Source organism: Cydia amplana, chromosome 14 (assembly GCF_948474715.1).
Source record: "Cydia amplana chromosome 14, ilCydAmpl1.1, whole genome shotgun sequence".
NCBI classification, from domain to species: Eukaryota; Metazoa; Arthropoda; class Insecta; order Lepidoptera; family Tortricidae; genus Cydia; species Cydia amplana.
Genome location: NC_086082.1, coordinates 8336296 through 8362681, shown reverse-complemented (window position 1 = coordinate 8362681; position 26386 = coordinate 8336296). Strand labels below are relative to the sequence as shown.

At 36.7% G+C, this 26386-nt stretch overlaps 1 protein-coding gene across 1 annotated transcript in view; it reads left to right on the top strand.

The window, feature by feature from the left end:
• Positions 1-286: 286 nt before the first annotated feature.
• The window catches only part of LOC134654065 (monocarboxylate transporter 4-like), a 71274-nt gene continuing 45174 nt past the window's right edge, over positions 287-26386 (top strand). The window contains exon 1 of the mRNA XM_063509479.1: positions 287-504. The gene's annotated coding sequence lies outside the window, so the exon portion shown is untranslated. The remainder of the gene's footprint in view (positions 505-26386) is intronic.

Genomic DNA, 26386 nt, shown 5'->3' with positions numbered 1-26386 from the left:
AGTTGTGACGAATGGGAAATATTTTTGGCATTAAATTTGATTTACTTCTTTTTTACATTTACAATACAAGGCTAATCCCCAATTTGAAAGTATATTTACATATTAACGTAATGTAAGTGGAAAATGATTGAAAATATTTTGAAAATGAAATTGACATATATGTAGATAGTTCGTTTTTGTTTTAATTTTGCACTAGAAAGACAGATTACTAGAAAAAATTGGATCAATCAAACTATCATTTTAGTGTCTAGGCTGAAAAACGAAGTGTAAAGTTTCTCAATTTTTTTCATAGGTTGTCATAGAGATTTGGCCATGAATCGCTGAAAGCGGCGGCCTGTTCCGGCGTTCCGGCTCGCGCAGCTCGGGCCGTCCGGGCTACCAGTGCCGTGACGGACGTCGAAGTTGTCGCACGACGCGCCCGGACCGAATCTCCCGGACTTTTACACGTTCGCGTGTAGTGACTGCCATGTTCAGTGTGTGATACTGTGATGCTATTTGAAATTGGTAGGTATTTTTATTTATAATGATAAGATAAGCTCATTTTCTTAATGTATTTATTTTGGTTTTATTTATTGACGTTGACATTTGATAGGCAATTTATTTTAATGGCTATTAAGTTAATATTATTTGTGTAAAAGTTTTATTTGTACCGGATTGCTCGTAAAATTTTATCTTCTTCGCACAGGCACTTTTCCGTTAAAATGATTACAGTTTCAGGAACATTGAATTGAATATTAAAAAGTAAAATGTATCACCTACAATACCTACATTAATATATTTTTTCTGGCCAAGCCTGAAATGTATACGGAGAATTAAAACTGATATCTTAAACCGGCTCCTTATTCTAGAAGTAACAAGCTTTTTAACCTTTTAACCGCCAGCAATTTTTGATCGAGCGAGCTCGTGTCGCCACCGACAGTAATTGTACCACGCAGAGTAAGGTTGACATAGTTACGAGAGTTATAAAATGTGCTGTAAAAACCAAATCAGATCTTTGTCTTATTTATCAGACTGTGGCGAAATGAGCTGGATATGTAATGTCTTATATATCTGACTCTGGCGGTTAAAGGGTTAATAAACAAATCTGTTGAATGCATAGTTTAGGTAATACTTAGTTCAGTTGCCTGCAGAGAAAAGTGACCTCTCTACATGGAAGTTACAAAGCAGGGAATGCAGCGATGCATGCGGCACTCGAACTCTTATAATATGATTAATGTGTAATGTGGTCAGTGTAAAACCAAACTACCAAACTACCTATTTTACAGGTTGCTTTAAAACTGAGAAAATTTGATGTATTAAGTATAAATTATGCTCTATAATGCAGTAATTAAAGTTTTTTATATGTTTTATTTTAACCAGTTTTTTTTAATTTGAATATCTTATAAAGACGGAATCATGTTAATTTATTTATTTTTTAAATCCGCTCCTGAAAATGACACAGGTGGCGCACCTAGTGTGTCGAGATTGTCATGCATAAAATAATTATCTGAAAGCTTCGTTATCCATGTTTTCTAGCAACATACACAGGAACGACTTTCAGCCCAATTTAAACTTACATTGTGACATCATTTTGCTTGCGTCAAACAAATGCTCGTTTCAAATATACCTAGACCTAAAGACACGTACCTATTACCTACTGTACTAAATTTTAAACAGATCTATCCATCCATCCTTAGAATTATTATAATAAGAGCCTATTTGAGGCTCTTTGAAGTAAATATATTTTTTTTAATTATTACAATTAAGTAAGTACATTTACATATATTTTAATTATTTAATTTAATGGTTAATCGCAAAACAAGATAATTAATCGCGTTGTAAAAATAAAAAAGTCAACAGGCTATGGACTTTGTCTTTATTAACAATAAATAATACGTAATAGCGTGCTTCTCTAGAATTCTGCATATCTCACTATATATATATATGAGAATGATGAAGTGAAGGTCTTGTTTTCTGATATCGTATCTTGGAATAAAAAAACTCAGAGCAATATCGCTGCATAGCTGCATAGAAATTCCGCCGGGTTCCATATAAGCCCTTATCGTGCGCATAACTCAACTAATATGAATGTACTGTGTACTGTGTACCTTACGCTACGATGTCACACTTTCCATTCACGTTACGGCGACGTTTAATGTTCTCTCTATTTACTGAATTTAAATTGAACGAAAACTGTTTTCATAACATTCAGGTGAACTTCCTGGAACTTGTTAACCTTTGATTATGCAGTACCTAACGGGTACTACAGAAACTTCGAAGATACCTATTTACATTGCTCTGCGAGTTTGGTTATTACGTTACGAGGCATCTAACTTGTATGGGTCCGTGTGTAGTTAACAATTTTGAATACTGATTCAGGTACCTACTTATTTATTCACATTGTACTAGTGTTTTTTGATAAATGATAATTTGCAAATGTTGGTATGTACAATCCCTATGGTACCTACTTTCTATTTTTATACATTACATAGAACAGGTTGTCATTTTTCTGTTTAGCCCTATGGATGACTTATAGAGAATGCCATGAATTTGTACCTTTTTTGATGTTCAATAAAGTTTAAAATAAATAATATTAGCAGGTAGGTTTTTTTTCTTGTTTTCCATTTTATTAGATTTTTGACAATAGCCAAGAGTTGAGCCAATTGTTGTTTTGAACACTTTATAACGTCCTGGCGTTTTTTTTTAGTTTGGAGATTTTACCGAACGGGCACGGCGGCGGGTCCAATTACCTACTATTCTACTGACTAACAGAAATTTGGGCATTAAAAGTAAAAGTAAAGTAGCGTTTTTTTAACAAAACGTTTAGCGTTTAAAAAAAAAACAGATCCATTTAAGCTATTTCTCCATTTATGTCTACCACATCACATCTGAATCAATATTCCACATCAGAAATTCACAATTCACCCAAATAAACAGCCTAAACAGGGACTCAAAGCATTACATACTTACTTGTGAATTCATGATCTTTGATGTATACGAGTATCACAGACCGGATATTAATAGGAAATATGGATTTAGGAACGGCATTCACACATAACTTCGAAAAGTAAGTGAAATTTATTAAATAACTAGCGACCCGCCCTGGCTTCGCACGGGTTAACAAATAATACATAAGCTTTCCTCTTGAATCACTCTTATTAAAAATCCATTAAAACAAACCGCATCAAAATCCGTTGCGTAGTTATAAAGAGCTAGCATACATAGGGACAGACATACAGCGGGAAGCGACTTTGTAGTTATACTGTGTAGTGATGTTATTGGTAATGTGTGGTTTTAATTGTTAGGAGATAAATAGTTGACGTCAAGTCAAGCATAGCTGTAGAAAAATACATCACTAATTCACTATGCTTATCAGGCTATGTGTAAATTATATTGACCATGTAAAATAACTGTTCGCAATTGAGTTGCATTTCAATTTCGAAATCAAAGCAATTACTTTTGGAACTCAGGAGGGCGCAGTAAATAAAGCCCATTATCTCGATAAAGAATCATGCCGATTCATTCATATTTGTGTGGGAGAATTCCGTTCTTACACGCAATATCGGTACCCACGCACAAAGAAATATGGCATAAAAGCTGTTTATCGCTAGAAAAGTATTTTTTCAAGCGCGCAAAAATGTCATGTTTTGGCCCATTTGCACCTACAAATACAAATCATAGTTATGGTTATAATTTCAAAATAAATATTATAATTTACCTTTTGTAATTACTTCCGGTTACATTTAAATCCTTTCCGAGATATTTAACCCTTTATATTACATACTCGCTATATTTCATGGTAAAAGTTACCACCGTATAACACCATCTTTATGTATAATAGTGTTGTCTTCGGTTACCGCGATAGTTACTCATGAAATAAAACTATTAAAACGATTAAACTATCTATCTAATCTAATACCTTTAAACGAGCAATTCTTGTTTATTTATATATATATTTCGGGGATTTCGGAAACGGCTCTAACTATTTCGATGAAATTTGCTATATGGGGGTTTTCGGGGGCGAAAAATAGATCTAGCTAGGTCTTATCTCTAGGAAAACGCACATCTTCGAGTTTTTATATGTTTTCCGAGCGAAGCTCGGTCACCCAGATATTTAACTATTATTAGAGGTGTAGGGTTAGAAGTTAGAACTGGCGTAGCTTTATCGCGTATCTTTATCTTTACTTGAAAATAATTTTAATGTAGAAGCCTTATGAACCAATTTTGCATGTATAACTGGCCTTAAAATTTATAGTTTATGATGGTTCATTATTTTGTAAGTAGGTAGACTTGCACAGTGTAGTTTTTCCTCAGTCACTCGTTGACCACGAACGCTGTAAAGGGTTCGAAACGTCGGGATATAGTATAAATTCAATATACGTGAGATAATCCGTTTTAATAGTTTTATACCATCTTTATGTATCTAATTATGCAGAATATTAAGGAATATGAAGTGAAGTGGCAATTAAGCTTGAATTTTGTAAATTTCTCAAAATCCGTTAAAGAGTTAAAATCCGTATATCCCTAATTAATTAACCGTAAGATTGAATCACTGAAGTTAATTACTTATATTAAATATTTTTTCTACTCCCGTACTTTTATTTGTCATTTAAAGGGTCGTGCACACACCTTTAAAACCCTACCTTATAGTTGTCAAGACAAGTCTTTAGTCTATTCCCCAAAAAAGAATTTGTGCATACACGCAGTATCTTTTTGGCAATATTACGATACTTCGTGTAATGACCACTTAAAAATATTGAATGAAATACAGTGTTGCCAACCTTATTTTAAATGTCATCTCTGACAAATAAGTGAACCACAGACATGTTTTTTTTTAAATTTCATTCATTGATTCATTCTTTTCCCGCCCGTACCCTCCATCTTTGCTACTTGTTGAATTAAAAATATTTGTTACAATTTTATTTAAAAGTAAGTGCTTGGTCGTAGAAAAAGTATTGTATGCAACGTTGTTTAACTGAGTCAAAAAATACTCGTGGCGTCTTTATTAACAATTTTCGGCTTCGCCTCAAATTGTTACTCACGCCACTCGCCTTTTTTGACCCCTCTTAAACAACGGTTGCATAAAATACTATTAAATATCAGACTATATAATCTAAGTACATACTTACCTTATTGCGTTATCTATACATATAATAAAGCTGAAGAGGGTCGAAAGTCTGTACATGGAAGATATTTGAAAAAAAATTGGCTGGGGATACTTAGAATCGATAACAGAACACAACAGTTTTTAGAATTTTTGTCTGTTTGTCTGTTTATCTGTTTATTTGACCGCGCATCACGTGAAAACGGCTGAACGGATTTTGATGCAAACTTTACTAATCTGTCAAGAAAATCCCTGGCCACATTTTAGGCTAGAAAAATTCAACCCCTAAAAGGGGGGGTGGCCACTACACTCAATTAAGTTATGTTTGCACCTGAATCTTATGGCGCTAACTTAAGAAAGTGGTGTAAACTTTTTTTTTGTGTAGGTACTTTGTAAAAAAACAACATTTTTCGTAGTCGATGTCAAACGTCTTTGAAAATAAGTATTAAATCATATTCTATTGACAATAATTAACATTATTTGAAGTGGGTGGTTTGAAAATATGATGTCTACCCCAAACTTTTTCATACACTTTTCGTCGGGTAGTTGCACAAATCTTTGTTTTGACATTTTGTTGGGACATCAGTTGGCTGCGACCACGACCAGTGAAACCTGTGTCGAAACGTCGGTAAATAAAGGTAATAAAATAAATTTCGAGATAGGCCCGTCTATAAATGTGAGTTAATATGTGTTCAAAACGCGAAAGTTTTTAAATATTAGGTATATGTCTTTGTAAATGTCAAACAATTTGGGACTTGCATTTTAAACGCGTTACCATAACCTTTCGGACAAAAAAAAACAATTTTTCGCGAAATTCTCGCAACGTATTGAGGTTACAAGGTAGCACGGTCTCAGGAATCTGAGGAAGAATCTCGTGCCTCGGAGACGTTCACGCAGTGCGAAGAACGGTTGACCGCTCAGCGGATTCGCACGACAGACGCGCTCGACGGTAAGTACTGTGGTACATCAGCGAGTACTGGATACTTACCTACACATGCGCGGATATTGGCGGAAATCGAAGGTGAACAGGCAGTATATACCTAAATCCATTAACGCTGTCTTGGATGAAGGCAACGTTACAACAGACCCTCTGGAGTTCCTAAACTCATTGAGCACACACATTAACCTACATTAATACTATTGTTCTGTGTTAAAGCACTGACAGCCTGGACGCTTCGGGCCTTACGCCCTACGCGGAGCTCGGCCTTCGCACTTACACACTTACACTATTGTTCTGTGATTAAGCACTGACATCCAGCACGCTTCGGGCCTTCGGCCCTACGCGGAGCTCGGCCATCAGGCCTTCGCATTAAGACATTTATACTATTGTTCTGTGTTTAAGCACTGACAGCCTGGACGCTTCGGGCCTTCGGCCCTACGCGGAGCTCGGCCTTCGGCCTTCGCATTTAGACACTTATACTATTGTTCTGTGTTTAAGCACTGACAGCCTGGAAGCTTCGGGCCTTCGGCCCTACATGGAGCTCGGCCTTCGGCTTTCACATTAGATATCCACACCAAAATTTCACGTAAACCATTGCGGGTGTGCCCCTGACATAGCCTGCGAATTTTTTTGATAGAAAAAATTCGCGCTCGCTACGCTCGCGTTTTTCACTTTTAAGGTTAAGCCTACTTTGATAAAGATGACATTCTGGGCACCCTACCGAGCGACTACTACGACTTACGCACTGACATCCTGGACGCTTCGGGTCTTCGGCCCTACGCGGAGCTCGGCCTTCGGCCTTCGCATTTAAACACATACCATTGTTCTGTGATTCAGCATTGACATCCTGGACGCTTCGGGCCTTCGACCCTACACGATACTCAGCCTTCGGCCTTCGCATTTAGACACTTATACTATTATTCTGTGTTTAAGCACTGACATCCTGGACGCTTCGGGCCTTTGAACCTGCACGAAGCTCGGCCTTCGGCCTTCGCATTTAGACACTTATACTGTTCATGTTCTGTGTTTAAGCACTGACCGCCTGGACGCTTCGGGCCTGCGGCCCTACGTGGAGCTCGGCCTTCGGCCTTCGCACTTAGACACTTATACTATTGTTCTGTGATTAGGTACTTACAGCCTGGGCGAAGCTGGGGAAGGGTGAAAAAAACTATTGGGTTTGGAGTGTAATTTTGTTTAGTGGTACCTACCTAATTGTAAAATATTTTATCTGGACTTCAGCCCGCTAATCGTATCCATCTGTCAACTTTACTTCAAGTTCCGCCTCCAGGGGAGAGAAAGAGAAATTAGGGATGAATTAGCTTACTGACACAGACCGAATTCTACGCGGGCGGAGCCGCGGGCACAGCTAGTATATATTAATAACGACGAAAACTCAATACACTTAATATTTGTTTCTCAATAACCATTACTTTTTATGATGCTCATCTATTTTTTCGATCCCTACCTACTTACGAGGGTTCTGTAATTGGCTTACTTAATTAGTGATTTTAGAGATAACAGTATTCCCGGGCACTCAAATCTTGTAAGGCGATGTACGAATAAATATTATTAACATTTTCCGAGCAGAATTTTATATTCCCGTCCCTAGAGTATTGTATAAATTTCGGAGATGAAATGTAGCCTACGCCCTTCAAGGTGACAGCGCTGTTCTTGGCATATTTCAGGAAGGTTGATTTACCATAAAAAATAAGGCTGCCAATATGAGACTTTTTAATTTTTAATCTATTTCCAATGTAACAACAGTTATTTGTATTATACTTAAATGTTATTTATTTCAATTATATAGTATTATGTCTCTAAAAATATATATATAAACATATATATTGTAGTAAAATAATATGTGCAACATTTTAAATAATGTTGTCAATGTCCTTGTTAATAGTTGCTATGTATACTGATTTATTTCTATCTCACTGCACCCACGTTAGAGAATGTATCTTGCATTGTGGTTGACTGGTAGAGAATGCCTTAAGACATTAATGCCTCCATACTATTATATAATATGTGCCTCCATTTGTATTTATGTTTATTGTACAAGAAAGTTTAATAAATAAACCTTTTTAAAAGCTAAGTATGACAGTGAGGTGAGTAAAATACGGTGAGGTTCCACATTTCTGGTTACATAATTTGTTTAAGAAAGTCATATAAATTAAGCAATTATAAATCATAATTTGGAGACAATCTTACACAGATCGATCTAGTCCTAAACTAAGCAAAACTTGTAATTATGTACTCTTGTGATTACTGATTAGATAACAAGCAGAAACAAACAAACCGAGTGGATAGTTGACCAACAAAGAAAATGCAAACACGTCCATGCTTAAGGTGACAGTCCATTGCCAACCGCAGCTGCACTACTGTTCATTTTACTATGGAAATTGACAGTAACAGCGACGCGTTCAGTACCAGTAGTGCAGCTGCGGTCAGAAATGGAATGTTACCCTTATTATGCTAGCTAAAAAACAATTTGTGACAGACACATTTATCTAATTTACCTCAAGTTTACCTTGTTTATGACAATAACGTATACTTTTGTCACAATAGACAATTACAAGTTATCAGATTCCAGGGACAACCGGAAATATTCTCTGTATTCACGAGGGCTTAGGAACACAATATGACAGGAACATCGCGCGAGGCATGATTGATCATTGTGTTGTGACGTCCCTCAAGTAGTTAGTTAAACAGCTCCCTGGCGACGGACGCAATTAAATGTTGTACCACTCTGGCACAAATTGCACAGAAACATCCAGAATGCTATGCAAATTCAAACCGTTAAGTGACATTGTGGATTCAATTAGTTAGCAAACATTGAATAATTAATCATTAGGGTAGAAATTATTTTCTTTCTTCACTTCAAAATTTCGAAGGAGTAGGTTCCCAATCAGTGGGAATCTTTGTTTTTTGTTTTAAGTATGCTCCCCGTTTCTTCGTAGATTTGAAATGGGCTTAACACTTGGTCTCACCGTCATCAGTTCAGGATGTGATTATGGAATTTTGGCTCGATAGATTAGTACATACATATTTTTAACATACCATAAAATCTCTCGCGAGTTTAACATTTTTTCCCCATCACAAAAAGTGCACAGCGCCGCTAAAGAAGTTTTCACTTCAAAAATATGAACGATGACTTTTCTTTAAAAATAGGTACTTACGTTATATTGAATGAATGTATTGAGTGACTTTGTAAATAAATATGTAGAGCGATGTCGCTTCCAGCCAAATGGTTTTGATCGGAATTTATATTTCATCGCGTCGCCGCCTGCGTTTTCTCACAAAACAGTATCGTGAGTGGATTTCCGCTCACATAGAGAGCTTTACAAAATGCGCTGTACATTTCTGTGTACCTATTCATGGATTAAACCAGGCTTTCACATAGCTTTACGAGAAAAAAAGCGTAGTGTTTATGTGTGTATTCTGAAAATAAAGTGATTTAAAGCTTTATTGGGTAATTCTCAAAAAAATATGTCTGCGGTCTAATTGCCGCGATCCAATGTACGAAATTTATTTTTCCACGATCACTAGTCGTGGCAACTAGACGCAACCGCAGACATATTCTCAGAGAATTACTCTATTAAGTAACAATTTAAATAAACCAAAGTAACACGATTAGAGGGCCTGTCTAACCGAACTTAATGACAGACAGTGAGGCTAAATTATGTCCGTGTTTTCGACTATTCCAAAGTTTAGTGCCGAATAATTCATGGCATTGTAATATAAAGGTCATGGCTTCATGAGATATCAGGTTGAAAGTTTCAACGCATCAAAGGCACCTACTTAAAATCTATTTTTCTCATCAAAACAGACTCCCTTGGTTCGTACATTTTATTTATACATGCTGGCAGGAAAGTTCTTTGAAGTTCCCAGAAGTTTCGAGGGAAAGTTCGTAAAAGGCCAGGTCTTTATTCTGTTTGCGCGGAATTTCGTTTCCTTTCCATCTTTGTTCCTAACTGTCCTTACAGAAATTGCGCTTCAGTAGTTGACAAAGTAACTGGGGTCCTTAAAACACAATGTTTGTTGTGGCATACAACCTTTGGATCAGAATTTATTTTATACATTTTTTTTCATCAAATAAACAAGGTAAATAAACCTCCTCGTAGCCAGTCAAGGGTGAGTGAGCGTCTAAATCGTGATTAAATATGTAACAAAGACATGAAATAACACCATGGCAATATTCTGCAATGTCGCGTCATCCGTCTGCAATCACGCGCCGCGCCGTCGTCTGAGGGCCTACCGCGAACCACGTTCGACGTGTTGCCTCTCTGTCGCACTTGTAAATTCGTACGTAAGTGTGACAGGGAGGTAACACGTCGAACGTGGTTCGCGGTAGGCCCTCTGAGCCTTTAATGCGGCGGTAATTGCTAAATCCGACGATCTATCGCCGCATCGCACGTCCCAGCCATGAATCGAAACCCGACTCCATTCAGCCACCCCTTTGTTCAGACACCGGTTGCTGATGACGTGGCACACGCTTAAATAGCGGCTTGTCGAAGGCTGCTAACAAAAAATAAAGAAACCCTCAGTAAATTTCCTAACTCAGAAAGTTTAACGTTTAAAACCCCTCAAGTGTAGTCAAAGAGTTGTTGTATAAAGGTAACATTGAGAAACATTTGTAATTAAGCAATCGTTGGCATCGAAAATAAACAAGGACTAAACCCGAAAACGAGTGTATACCTACTGGTTTTATGACTTAGAAGTTTCTTTATTACTTATTTAAACTTCCTATAGTACTGCAAGCGGAAGTCATCACCAAAGTTTTGTTTTAGTTGGTGCAGAAGTAAGGATATTCACATTTATCAGGTCAATGCATAATTTGAAATAATCTCTTTCCTATTTGTGTATATTTTATTTTATTGTTATGTAAATACATTTAGAATCATCTGGGGTGCCACAACCTCGAGGTTTTTTGCGAAGAGCTAGTTTATGAAGTTAGTATATATAACCGTACGATACGTGAAACTAATTTTAAACCTAAACTTTGCTACGGCACAGATGTTCGCAGAACTTTTTTTATTGAAAATAAAAAAGTTCGCAAGTTATGCCAAAGTTGATAACCTTTATTAAATTAATCCCGTTAAAAGTGTTGAACGTAGCTCATCAGCTCTTACAAATGCGTATGGGATTTTTCTTATCTCGCATTTCCAGTTGGCTACCTAAATCAAATTCATACGGCGAATAAATTGATTCGAGTCTCATTCCTTTCATCATCAAAATGTTATGGTACAGTGAGTACTTTAGTGTTATAGGGCTTTGCGTGTAGATTCTAAAGAGTCTGCTAGCGCTCTCATTAAAATATTAAAAGACTCATAAAGCTAGCTGACCTCGACTTGATATCATGATACGCGGTTCGCACAATCCCTTTTCTTTTGAAACGGCACATTCACCTTCATTCCATTAGCATTTTTATAGGCTTTTGAGGCTGTCGTTATCTCAACAAGGCGGCATGCGCTGAGAGGTGCTGAAATTGTGGCGCTTTCCATTTATTTTCAGTTGAACATTAGGATGTTTCTCTAACTCGACGTGAGAGGCGGAACGCGACGTGAACGCACGTCGTCGGCAGTCGTTCTGTACCCAGAGGGGTCCATTGTGAGTTTCCTTTTGGCACATGAATATTGTTATACGCGACATGAACTTTTGCGACACTTATTTGTAACACAAATAATAATTTATACCCGTAATGGATTAACAAATTTTAAGGCTAACAAGTTATATCAAAGATAAATAATTCGATCAATGTCGCCTGTATCAGGAAGAACGCGATATAATTTTTATGTATCTCTTATACTTTCTTGAATCCTGGTAAGGGCATTTATTTGTATGATGATACAGATATTTGTTCCTGAGTCATGGTTGTTTTCTATGTATTTAAGTATTTATATATATTATATATATCGTTGTCTGAGTACCCACAACACAAGCCTTCTTGAGCTTACCGTGGGGCTTAGTCAATTTGTGTAAGAATGTCCCTATAATATTTATTTATTTATTTATTTTACGAAAAACTCACTTCGAGAAGAAATATGAAAAGCATTTCGTAACAGCGCATATTTTCGAATTTGAAAACAAATTTAAAAATTCAAGCAAGTAAAAGGATTACAATTCTCATAGGAAATCAGAATACATCACTATAAAAGTATTTTCGCGTTTTCCTTCCTCCCTACGATTCATACGGTATATATCTATATACTAATATATACGTGTAGCTGATATTGCTGTCAGCGTATATCCTTTGGGACGTGAAGGCAGACAGTCGTCGTGTTACCTATTAATAAAATCAATATAAAGCCGATTTATTCTTAGAAAAAAATAAGGAAAAAAATCTGTATTTCACCCCGATATTTTTCTATGGCAAATACTTGCGATATGCAGGAAGAATTTAAATTATTTGGTGGCCTGAAAATCCGTGCGGAGGGTTCTAGGATTGCGTTATTAATTATCTCTTAACCCACGTTTTTTGCTGACAACTTTCAGAATATGTAATTTATAAAATAACTCACCTTAATGGCGCATCTCTGTCATAGCACCCAAGGGAGTTGTGAAAATACAAATACCAGGTTTAAGAAAAATTTAACATTCGATATCTGTTTTGGATTCCTGTTCCTAAATATTTTGTTTCTCTTTTATATTACCTATATGGCGTCAAGCGCGTAGCTTGTTAGAATCAATTTAATTAGTCACATCGGAAAAAATGTTTATGTTGCACTAATAATCTGAAACTTCGTTCAAAGCATGCAAGTTATCAGTCCGACATTTACCTAAGTTAAATGAAATAAGAAAAAACTAGCAAGATCATATAGTATAAATAAGTTAATAATCCACATAAGTAATTACAAATATCCTCCCAAATATTGTTTTTAGTCAAATGCTAGAGAATCGGTCAATGACATAGTTTAGAGCCAGAAATCGATAAAACGAATATCGTTAGTGTCGCGTGTCGCCCGAGTGACATCCCTAATAGTCACTTCAATATAGAGCAGGAAATGATGAATATTACCTATCGCGCAAACAGTATAATCGCTAAAGAACGATTACATAAGTAGAGTCTGTGCGGAAAGAGAAGAGTCGTGGAATGTATGGGAATGTACGGCCAATACATTCCACGACTCTTCTCTTTCCGCACAGACTCTATTTTCCATTTCATTAAAAGAAATCTAAGAAAATTACCTTTGTTATTTTTTTTGCTCGTTGGAAACTCAATGCAGATGAAACATAATTGCAAGAATAAAATAAAAATATAATATATATAATATTAGTCAGTAGCAAGATACAAGGCAGGCACTAGCGTCCCCTTTTATTATTTTTGCTGTATAATAAATTTCTTTGACGGCGACCAAAAGCGGCAACATGTCACGGCAAAGAGAGATAGTAATGGTTCCCGGGGATCCTCAGAAAATATCTGCAGTGCAACCCATGAATGGAGGCGTAATCATACCCTCGGCGCTAAACTTTATTAGCATATAAATGGCTTGCGTGAGATCTAACAGGATTTCATTCAGTTTTTGGGTCGCATTAAAAGGTTATTAGAGCAGCACAGATTGTCCCGTACTCTGTGGAGTGTAAATTGAATAACCCGGAACTGGAATTTAATTTAGACATTCCTGTAATCATATCAAAATTTATTTAATGACGCAATGCCTTCGTTTTATTTTGAAATGTGAATGAGTTGTGGGGCAAAATCACTACGGAGTGGGAGCCCGAAAACTCGGAACGGGGATCTGGCAAACCCCGCCAGCGAAGGCGGGATAAAATGGAATCGTTTTAGAAGGAGTGGGAGTGACCAGAGATAGACACAGCAGATGGATATCAGTGGAGACATTGGGAGCAGGCCCTTGACCAGCAACGGGATACGACAGGCTCTAAATAATAATAATAAAATAAATTTTATTACTCACCACAAATGACTATGGATTACACTTCATAGACTAGATTATTAAAGGTGTTCAATAAAGCTCTTAGAGGTTATCTCTTTAAGTTGTTTGGCGTGGATTTCTCCCTGAAAGTAATACGTTGGTAATACGGATAGTCATTGTAATATTACCTTATTATTAGGTATCGAATTTTCCGCGAGATAAATAGCTTCGATAACCGCTGAGTGGAAAACCGAAATGGAACACCGATTCCGATATAATATATATAGATTTTCGTTTCGCCAAAGAGAAAAGTAACATATCGGTAGCGATAGGTATAATAAACATTTCGTACGGCTCATTTGAACTTTATTAAGTGGAAATCCAGCGAGCCCAATGGCGCATCGGCTACATCGCTTCGCAATCTTTGCGATTTCAATGCATATCTATAACATAGCCACTTCCTATGCCTTCGATTAGGTTTTATATCATTAAATCTGTTAATATTTAGTGGCTTATAAAACTATCGTAAAAGTGAGTTTATATTCCTAACATAAATCAATACCTACCTCAGTTAAGAGTTCCTAAATACAACCATTAAGATAAATATTTCGTAAAAAAAAACGTTTGAGTGAAACGTTATCAAATTCTGTCAAAAAATGTGAAAATCCTTTGAGACCAAAGTGTTTGGCAAGCGATATCTTTGCTCGGTGACGAAAGTAATAATGTATTCTCCTCCGAAAGTTGGGTGGAGGAACCAAACGCAAATGTAGTGACATTTACGTTGGGCCAACCCGGGAGGGATGCAACAGGCTTATAAGTCTACCGCACAGGAGGGAGTTCTCTGCACGTTACTGCGCGAAACACCTACGCCTGCGATGTTGCGGTCTGTTGATTTGCAACTCCCTTCTCACGAACAACTTTTGGCATTGCTTAAAAAAGTTACTTTAACTTATAAGTATAATGTATTCGTGAGTCAGTATTGTTGTTTGCACGGGTTCAGCGGCCGACTTTTGCTATTTGACAAATGAAACTCCAAAAGAAAGTGTGGGGCATTAGAAAATACCTTTTCAAATATAATATTACCTTTGATTGTTGATTTAGCATCAGATTCACCTCACTGGCGACAGTTCCGACCATTTGCTTGCCACGTCCGTGTATAATGAAATTCGCCTGTAATCAAATCAGTCTGTCGCTCAGTGATTCAGGCCCGTGCAAGCTATCGCAGCGATGAAAATGCAATTTGGACGGGCCATGTAGACCATGTTATAGCCTGTAGAATAACGGGTAAGCCTGTACTGACGTTGATATATCGCATGTTATTGGGCAGCTTTGACCATTTCCAGATACGCGTTCCTGACATGATGTTATCTCTGTGCTTTGTCGAGTGTGGTGCGGGATTTAATAGAGGACATCGTTTATTGTTATAGCAGGCGCTAAGCGCGAGCGTCTGTTTGCAATAACACCCGAGATCAAATTCATAATTAATAAACACATTCCTCACGGTGTACAGTTGTGTACTAGTCATTGTAAATTAACCAATCCCTGTAATTTTAAATAAGCATATTACTAAGAACGAACCAGGACAAAGGGTTTTTGTCACAATTGTTCATAAAGGGAGTTATTGTACGCAAACGTAAACCGTACAGGGCAATTAATGACTGATTTAGTGATGAGTCCTAGATGAGTAGGTAATGCTTTTAATGTATGAGTAATTAAGTAATATTACGTTACGCGGTGGCTGTAGTCGCAAATAGTTTTGAGAATGAAGCTATAAATTTGCATGTATGTAATAAATGTTTTTTTTTTTATATTATTTTCAATCGTGGCTATAGAACGAGCATGCTTAGGCACACAACCGTCTTTTCACAAACAATATATGATATGATATGATTTATTTATCTCACAATATACAATTTCACTTAAAATTACACATGGTAGATTTTCAGGAATTTATATTGTGGTTGTCAGTTTTTACATTACGAATAAATGAATATGAAGAATAACAGTGACAATCAAAATTTCATTCAAAATTAGGTATCTATTAAATTACAAATCGTATGTCAGCAATATCACAATAAATTAAAAATTAAAAACAAATATTTAAAAAATAAATTCACCAGGAATGGATCGTAATTAAACTATAAAATAAATAAACAAAATTGAGCACTTTATGTCACAGAAATTAAGGTCACAATGTGAGGATTGTCATTAAAGTAACAAATAATAAATTATAATAGGTACACCTTACAATTCAGATGTCAACAAAGTACTATTAATCTAAATAAATCTAATTAGTGATTTCATTATTTATTATTTGCTGAATTAAAATTACCTAATGTTTAAGTAGGTAGGCATTAGTATTAGTATTTCCTTTCTAGTGAGTGTCCTTATGAATTATTATAAATGACTACTTACTGAGTTACTTAACCGAACACTGTATTTACTTTTTTATTTGTCAATATCCACCTGTGCGATTTCATACCGAATGGGGCAGTGAATCATTTGGTTCCCGAAACGTTATTCCCGCAGGGCATTCCGTACATAATCCAAACTATGTACCTACATGCTTGCTCCATAAATCAACTAGCTAGATTTATCCAGCTCGCCACAATAAAGGCTGATTTTGTAACGCAATTAGGTTGGAAATATAATTCAGTTGTCGGCTACAAATCTATTCTTCTGCGGTAAATAGGATTACCGGCCTAGATACGTTTGGAAGCGGGTCGAGGCGGGGGCGAACTACGTCAAAATTACTGGATAGATATAATGGACTCCACGTATTAGGGACTACTTTATAGTCACTGCGTTCTGAGATGCGATAAAATTGCGATTATATCGCCAAAGAGATTGGAACTCTGCCCGATGCTTCTGAAGTAAAATAAATACACATTTTGGCCTGAAGCTATCTTCCCGATAAATTGTAGCTGTGAATGTACAGAGCAGTTGTCTCTGTCAGCAAGAAACATCACGACCATTTTATAAGCACGATTGTTCACGCTTAATAATTATAAATATGTATTCATACTTTGCTACTATTAACATTGCGAATTACATCAATCATCGTATTATTTTCTGTGCTGTATTATTTTACAAGCAAATACCTTAACCTATTTAGGTACCTATATCATTTGTAATTAACAAACTAGTTTGATAACGTACGATATTTGGAGAGAACTTACAAATCTTACAATTCGCCTTAAATAAATGAAGTATCAAAGCAATAGGTATTGCAATTACATTGTAAAGTGCCGTAACTAAGTAAAATATAAATCAAAGCGAGAATTTTGAAATCAGTCAAACACGGCATCAAAGGGTAAAAAAAACTACCTCTAATGAAATAAAAAAGCGGTCGCTATTAATTGAAATTCTAAAGGTGGCTTGTGGTTTCAGGAATCCCCAATAGGTATTCTCCAATAACTGTCGCTCGGTTCTCGCTTTTAGAGACTGGTCAATATGGCTTTTTGCCAATATATGTTTTACCTTTGTTTAGGTAAGTACCCACTTTTGTTTGAACACAATACACCCACTATGTACATAAGTAGTGCCTTTGCGAACAGAATAAGTATTAAAAAAACAAAAATAGATATTTTTTTCGTTGATAAAAGTAAAAATAAAAAGCAGTGAGAAAACAGAGTACCTATAAGGCATAAGTTTATTTTATTTTATTTACATTTATGTACAAAGATGATAAGTAGAGAAGGTAAAAATAGGACATAAAAAATATAAGATTTATACATAGTATACATACTATACAGGGTGCCCAGTAATTAATGGATAACCTTCTAACCACCGACAGGGCACCTTAGGCTGGTCCAGAAAATGCACTTATAGGTCTAGTAAAAGTTTCGTGGTTTTCGAGATAATCGCACTTTTCTAAATTTGAAGTATGGTGCTAGTAGCTATTAAAAAAGACAGAAAAGTTCGATTATCTCGAAAACCACGAAACTTTTACTAGACCTATAAGTGCATTTTCTGGACCAGCCTAAGGTGCCCTGTTGGTAGTTAGATGGTTATCCATTAATTACTGGGCACCCTGTATAAACCGGTAATCTCAAGAAGTCAGTTTACTCTTTCTAACTCTCGATACCATAGAGATACTTTAAGTCGCGGGAAAGGACATAAGATAGTTTATTACACAGAAACGATAATTCTATGCGGACAAAATCGCGGGCAAGAGTTAGGCGTTTAATAACATTACATTAAAACGGGGTAAGATATTCAAATAGTCTGTAATGCGGCTGCACAATTCAGGGATTCCGAAGTTGTTTGTTTGTCGTTGAAAATATGAAGGAAACGGTCATTTGTGTTCAGCAGCATGTTGTCAGATGTCGTCGACAGATACAAGCAAGTTGGCCGGAATATTTACGGCCATGCTATCTTAATTGGTAAGCTGAGATTGATTGTATTTATACGTAGGGTAGACCGAGTTGATATGAGTGCACTAAAATAGTGGTGTGCGTCTCTTATTAGTCGTATCGTAGTCTGCGACGCAGTCATAACGTCATAAGCTATATAATTCAATATCAATATTTTTTTAAGTCTAACCTGATTCGCCCTGTGATCCGATTCGCCTGGGCTTACTATAATAGAAGCGTTCAATGAAGAGACTCTCGTTTATTAACTGTGAACAGACAGACATAACGTACTCTGAAAACCATTATCCGACTTATACTTTTTGGTTTAACCGCAATCAAGTAAAATATTGAACTTGCCCTGGAAAGGGATTGACGAGAAACCTTGCTTATTCAAGTGTTTTCTTTATGAAGGTTTATTTTTTCCACAAAATTTGTAGTATTTTTTGTGAAGACTTGAATTTCCTTTAATGTTGCTCTATGTTGTTACTAGACCACATTTTCATAGAGTGCGTAGATTCAGAGTAAAAGGTGAATTTCTAAATTATGAAACACATTTTCTAAGAAGGGGGCGATTTCTCAAGGTCCACAAACTCCAGACACGAAAACAGGAGCTTTTATTAATATGCATACCAAATAGGCCGGTTTTTTAAATAGATACTGTTTTGTTAACTACACTATTTTATATTGAAAACTTGAATGTTGCAGGTACCTACACTGAATTTATTTGAGTGTCATTTTATTCAAAAAATATAAGTAGGTAAAATAAATAAATAAATAAATAAATGACTTTAAATACCTATAGTCTACAAGTACGACCTAATTCAGGTAAACACGTGGCGATAAGGCGGGTAATTTGACTACAGCTGTCGGAAGCGCGAGTGTGCCAGAGTGAGCAGTGTAATCTAAGCACCCTGACTACACTAGGCTTTGGCACAAAGCCAACAGTTTATCGACGTTTTAATAGAATGTTTTAAACAACAAGATAACCTATTTACGAGTAGTTAAGTAAAATCAGTTTGTTTCAAAGTCAAAAAACAAGAGTAGCCCTTATTACTTCCTAATGCAACGCGCAGGCCTCCTCTGATGCATGAGATGGATTCGGCTGGTAAACCTCACGCTCTGCCCTAGTAGCACGGTCGCATTTTTATCGTTTATCACCATGCCTGTCACGTTCTAACAAGTATGTAAGTGCGAAAGTGACGGGCATAGTGATAGTCCATAAAAATGGAACCGTGCTGAGCCCGCTGGCCTAAAGCGAGTTGGGGACTTCGCATAAATACCTACACCTTTGAATTTCCACCATGTGTATATGCTGGTTTTGTTATTCTTTACTGAAAAGCGATTGGTAGGTAAATATTAAATGGAATGCCAAAGCCTTATCGACGTTTTACTGGAATGTTATGGAAATATTTGTGTTGGAAAGATTCCACCTCCCCGGACGTGTAGAGAAATTATAAGTAGGTAAATTGTTTATTAAACGAGGTATGGACAAAACTTTTTACGGTTCAAATTGATACCCCACACGAGAAGGTGATGGTGGATGACCCAAGTTTAAATTTGTCATTACAAAATACCTAAATTTTTTTATATAATTATGTAGGTGTAATGTACCTGTATTCAGTGCTTGCTACCACGGTAGATAGTGTAGATACCTATGTAACGTTATAGGAGCTGGAATAGCTCCTAAACGTAAATATTTCCTGACACTTATCTCTAACTGCGATTTCCTTTCAAGGAAAAGTGGCTCGTATTTGAGGCCACAGCAAGCCTAAACAAAGCAAACATTTAATCGAATTACTCCGAAACCCGAGAGGACTTAACCACCAAAATTGTATTAGCTTGTACCATCAAAGAGAGCTCAGACAAGTAGGAGGTACAGTAGTTATCTTATATTGAGCGTGCATGACCGTGTGTTTTGATTACATATTCATTATTATTTTCGTAGTTGGGAAAAATGTCCCTAAAACCTTTTTAATTGGCACATTAGGGCGCCTAATCGAGACCTGGCCGTAACGTTACAAAATAGGTATGTTTGTCAGGGAATGTGGCATTAAGTACACGCCATACATACCTAATTAATATATACCTAACCGTTTTTTTGTTAACACGTGACGCATCTACATCTCGATTAGAGGGAATAGTGGTTTGTGTTACAAGGGATCAAAATTATATATTTCCGTCAAGGGCGTACATTGAATCTTGAATGAAGCGATGGATTCTACAATAGAATCCCGAACGTAATGAGGGATTCTAAAGTTGAATCCTGAGCGTAATGAGGGATCCAAGTGTTAACGCCCAAGACGAAATAATTTTGATACCGTGTGGTGTGACACATACTGCTTTTCACATCAACTATGAGGAAAATAAAAAAAATCTTAGTGTTGATACAATCTGATGCTTAAACAGATTATTTTTAAGCTAAAAAAATAATGTGCAAAAAAAATGTAAAAATTGTGTGCTAGAACAGAAAAGTGTCACTTTGATCCCTTCTAGCAGGGAGGAAAAGTGCCACTTTGATCCTTTCTAGCCGGGAAGAAAAAGCTCTTTTCCCAATAGGTGGTGTGAAAAATAATTTCTAAACGCACGTGCAAAACAAGAACGCTAACTCACCGAGGCGAAAACTCCACTGAGTACTTCTGGCGCGTGGCATTTGTTTTACGACATGTCATGTACCCGTGTGTCATCTCCAGATAAATACGACTCGCGACCAGCATGCCAGATAAGAGTGAAATATTATTTAGGATACGTCAGGCCGCGCAAAAACGAACCAACTTGCCCTAAATAATACTTGAGGATAACACAAAGGTGCTTACTATTTATTGATAAAAGAAACTTTACTCACATATATCCTTATGAACTGGCTTCGCACCTTTTGTTATATTACGGAAGAATAAATCATAACTTTCACCTGTCTGGAGTTTATTGTTTTTGTCGTGAAAAATGCTTGTGTACTATGTAATAGAGGAAAAAGTCATATTTATACTTAGTAAAGCAGTTGTTCTATATAGTAGTTAGTGAATTTGGAAGATTAAGTTTACATTCGGACAGAGTCAAGGACTTTTATAAATCGCAAAGTTAATTATAATGATTGATATGATGACCACCAATATCAATCGTGATGATGACGAAAAATCTCGATCACCTTTGGCGTTAATATAATAATAGTGTATTCATTAAATTAACTTAAGAACAGTTTTCGAGGTTGCTTGAAGCTCGAAGCTAATTAATAAATAATGGGAGTATTTTACATTTCTGGTTGCAATTCTGTATGTATACTATATATAGAGGCATCTGGACCACATTGTGAATGCCCACACGCGGGAGCCGTTAGTGCCCCGCTCAACAACGCTTGTACCAGTTGTACCATAAATTGATAATTTACGCATTTGCTTTAAACACTCAGAAATAGTTTGATGTAGTTTCGAAACTATGATTGCATCTGCAATAGATATAATAGGTAGGCTTTGGCAGGAGAGTTGACGTAAATGACTACACTCAGCTACAAAAAGTAGGTACTTATTGCAAAAAAGTGAATGAAAGAACAAAAGCCTCCAAAAACTTTATGGTCATTTTTGCAGTTGGCTGTTGAACTTGTCATCGGTACAAAAATGAACACTAAATTCAAAATCCCTTTCGCACTACACGACTTGTTGTGGTGTGCGTGACCACAAGTCTGGTGTATAGGTAATAAGGTGGCGGTTTCATACTTTTTTTGTTTAATATATTTTATATATTGTTGCTGAAACCTACGCATCGCACCAAACTCGCACTCGCTGACCTAAATGCGCATTCAGTCATCGAATGACTAAATAGGACAATGTCACCAACATTAGTCTGTTAGCGCGCCCATAATGCGTGCGTATGCGTTAGTAAAGGCGTTCTTAGCCAAGGTGACAATCGCTATCGCTTCGCCATAAAATCGCTTTGTGTCTCTCTATCACTCTTCTAGTCTAGTGTGATAGTGACAGTTGCGTTTAATTCGCTACGTAACGTTAGCGATTGGCACGTTGGCTACACGGCCTGAACAGTCGCTCGTGATAGCGTAGGTACATACATAGTGGTAGTGTAAGCACTAAGAATTGATAAATTGTATGTATGTTCCTACGCTATCACGAGCGACTGTTCAGGCCGTGTAGCCAACGTGGCCTTAGCCTGAGTGGACGCTCGAAGCGGAGCGTTCGGCGGGGCGTGCAGCGTGGCGTCGAGCTCCCAAGGGATTTGAGCAGCGTGCACTAAGGCCGCTATTATACGTTTGCATTTGTTTGACATGCACGCCGCGCCGCACGCCCCGCCCCGCTGCACGCCCAACATGAGCGTCCACTCAGGCCTTACACTTTTATCCATTAGCCGTCATAATTATAGATGTGAGTATTTTCTTTCACAGTTCGTGGTAGATTCCATAGGTAAATTTTGATGATAATAATAAATAAATAAAAACTCCAACCAACCGCCTTATCACGATTTTATCGCGAAGAATAGAAAACCAAAATGACGCAAGATTATAGAACTTTATAATTACATCAAATAAATCATTAAGATGGAAAACAGGTTTATTCTTCAACATCATCTCAAGTAATTATCTCGGCTCAATGAGCTAAGCATTCATTTCGTTTTTATTTGAAAAATCACTTGCAAAAATTTAAAGGCAAATAATGTTTTGTTAAACTTTCTAAGTAGAAAGCGCTTATAAAGTTAATGATTATAAAGTAAGGAAAACAAAAAATTGCTAAAGTTTCGTCAGTCGTCACAAACAAAATATTCAAAATTAATTAACACACCTAATATACATGTTCAATAAAGGAGAGCACGTGCTCTCCTTGTAAGATAATAGTTATTTGTACAACAAGAGATCAAAGTTTGATATTTCTTCGAGTGCTTATTTTGAGTCCCGTGCAAGCGAAAGATTCTATACTATCTAATTTAGAATCTTAAGCGTAGTAAGGGACTCAAAAGCGCACGAGATGTAAATAACTTTGATCTCGTGTAGTTCACAAAACTTTTCACCTCAGCAGTGAGAACATATTAGAGAACCCGAAAAATGTATTCCTTCTTCATCACTTACCTCTATTCATTCATGTTTTCTTAAGATATACCAACAATTAAGTTTTCACCTCAGCAGCTCGAACAAGGGTACTTTTGCTACGTATAAACAGTGAGCAAAATCGCATTTTGCTCATTTTGTCTCACTGTTTTTAAGTAGCAAAGTACCCTTGTTCGAGCTGCTGAGGTGAAAAATAATATGCTGCCGTTACACTTAAAATTGGTACCATTTAGTTTTACATCTTGATATTATACTTACATTACATGAAGGTGCATGAGGCGTAGGACCGGTTGCATTGTCAATTGTCATAGGAAAAGGCGTGGCTGATCTCGTGTAGTTCACAAAACTTTTCACCTCAGCAGTGAGAACATATTAGAGAACCCGAAAAATGTATTCCTTCTTCATCACTTACCTCTATTCATTCATGTTTTCTTAAGATATACCAACAATTAAGTTTTCACCTCAGCAGCTCGAACAAGGGTACTTTTGCTACGTATAAACAGTGAGCAAAATCGCATTTTGCTCATTTTGTCTCACTGTTTTTAAGTAGCAAAGTACCCTTGTTCGAGCTGCTGAGGTGAAAAATAATATGCTGCCGTTACACTTAAAATTGGTACCATTTAGTTTTACATCTTGATATTATACTTACATTACATGAAGGTGCATGAGGCGTAGGACCGGTTGCATTGTCAATTGTCATAGGAAAAGGCGTGGCTGTCAAACGCTTGGCATTTAAGGATCACAATCTTAATAAAACGCATTCATACCGGAGTTAGGTAATAGTGGTTACACTTTTCGTGTTCAAGCAGTTCAGTTAAAAATAAAGATATCAAAATAATTGACAGCAAATTAAACATATCGTGTTTGGAATCTCTGAAATAATTTGATATAAAACAAGTCATACGTTTTTAGTATATTGTACTATAGTAATGGTAAGAACAAATATTATAAATATACAAACTTCAGGTAGTGGAGAAATGAAACTCCTCTACCATACCTAAGGTCAATTTCACTTTTTCTGATATAGAAAACAACAAGCTCTGTGTTTATAAACGGTTTTATTTTGCTTCACTCTGTAGATTTGTACTAAAATGTTTTTCTGTGCTATTTGGTGCTATAATGTACATTTTGTGTTTCAAAACTTGCAATCGTTTGTTAACTGACTGTTTCACGAGAATCTATACGGTGATTAAGTGTTAAATTGATGTCTTGAACTAAATATTGTGCATTTCTTCAAGGACACGGAATTATTTACCTTCAGCTAGAATGAAGGTACCTGTCTGACTATCTGACTTGAAACTAGTTTATAAATTAACTTAATGAAAATTAATGAAAAGATCATAAATACTTATTAAAGTATTATACACTCTATCACCATCCTTACAGTGTCGTATTGTAGGTAAGTAGTTAGTCGGTCTTTAATGGCTCGTGGCTCGTAAGAGTTGTGATTTACACGTATCTCAAGTCGTTTATAAGGGTTGTCAAAGCAAAGCCCTTATTTATTGTTTAACAGAGCCTGAAATACAGCGGCCACTTAGTGTTATCAAGATTGCTGCTCGGTCAGTTTGTTCATTTTGCTCGAAACCAACTTATCACGGAGGATTCGGTGGAAATACTTAAAAGGAAAGAAGTTGTATGACAACTTACATATGTACCTGGTGCTCACTGTTTTATAAAACATTGGTGACCTAGGTTTCGTCATGATTCATGGTAAAAAACAGGTACTTGGTTCGGACTTCAGAGTAGCTTTTTTTTCTCTAACACTTTTCACACAAACCTTAATCTTAATTGAGGGGCAGTTTTAATTTTTAGGATTCCGTACCCAAAGGGTAAAAAACGGGACCCTATTACTAAGACTTCGCTGTCCGTCCGTCCGTCCGTCTGTCACCAGGCTGTATCTCATGAACCGCGATAGACAGTTGAAATTTTCACAAATGATGTATCTCTGTTGCCGCTATAACAACAAATACTAAAAATAAAATAAAATAAATATTTAAGGGGGGCTCCCATACAACAAACACGATTTTTATGCTCTATTTTTTATTGATGGCGCGGTGGTCGCGCACGGAGGGTTCCCCTCCGTGCGCGAGTCCAACTCGCACTTGGCCGTTTTTTTTTAATAATTGTCTCAAGAAGAAATCACACAATTTTTTAAACCGCGGATTTTAATTTTTTATACGTACAAACACTTGCCAATAAAGTGCCAAAAACCTTGGTGTTTCTTTGTGAGCTGTCTTTTTTAATAAAACCAATATTTAACAAATATGACCTGGAATTAAAAATAAATATTGCATATTAAAATATATGCACACTTATGTGTTAAGGGTCAAACTGAGAGACGTGACATAGACACCTATTTTCGTATTGAACTCGATGTAAACTTATAGCCTACTTTTCTTAAAATGTTTGCGCCCCAATTTCTATGTAAACAATCTTAGCCCATATATGCCCAAAACGTGTGTTAGCACTGTACCTACTCCTTGAGGTTACAGGCTCATTCTCCTACTAATTTTAATTAGTATTAGCGAGTATTATTCAGAGGGTCGAAAAGTTTATTGTTATGGCAAGTCTTAACAACAAATAATAAATAATGGCGGGCATGGTGTTAACCAGGGATGTTGCGAATATCCGCATCCGCATCCGCAACCGCGGAACTTCCGCATTATTTTCAACATCCGCATCTGCATCCGCATCCGCATAAAATCGATGCGGATTTAATGCGGATGCGGATGTGGAACAGGTCGGTACAGGAACGTCTTAGCATCGGCGTAAGTGCTAGACTGCTAGGTAATTTAGTCATCAGCCAAAAAAACCTATTAGAAATTAGCAGTCAAGCGTGAGTGGGACTTAATGTACGGAACCCTTGGAACGCGAATCCGACTCGTACTTGTCCGGTTTTTGAAATAAAAATTACTAAAATGTAATATTTGACGTTTTTTATGTACCTATCTTGACATCCGCATCCGCATCCGCGGATGTGAGCCTCTAAAAATCCGCATCCGCATCCGCGGATGTGAGCCTCTAAAAATCCGCATCCGCATCCGCGGATGTCAAAAAATCGCCATCCGCAACATCCCTGGTGTTAACACATTCAAA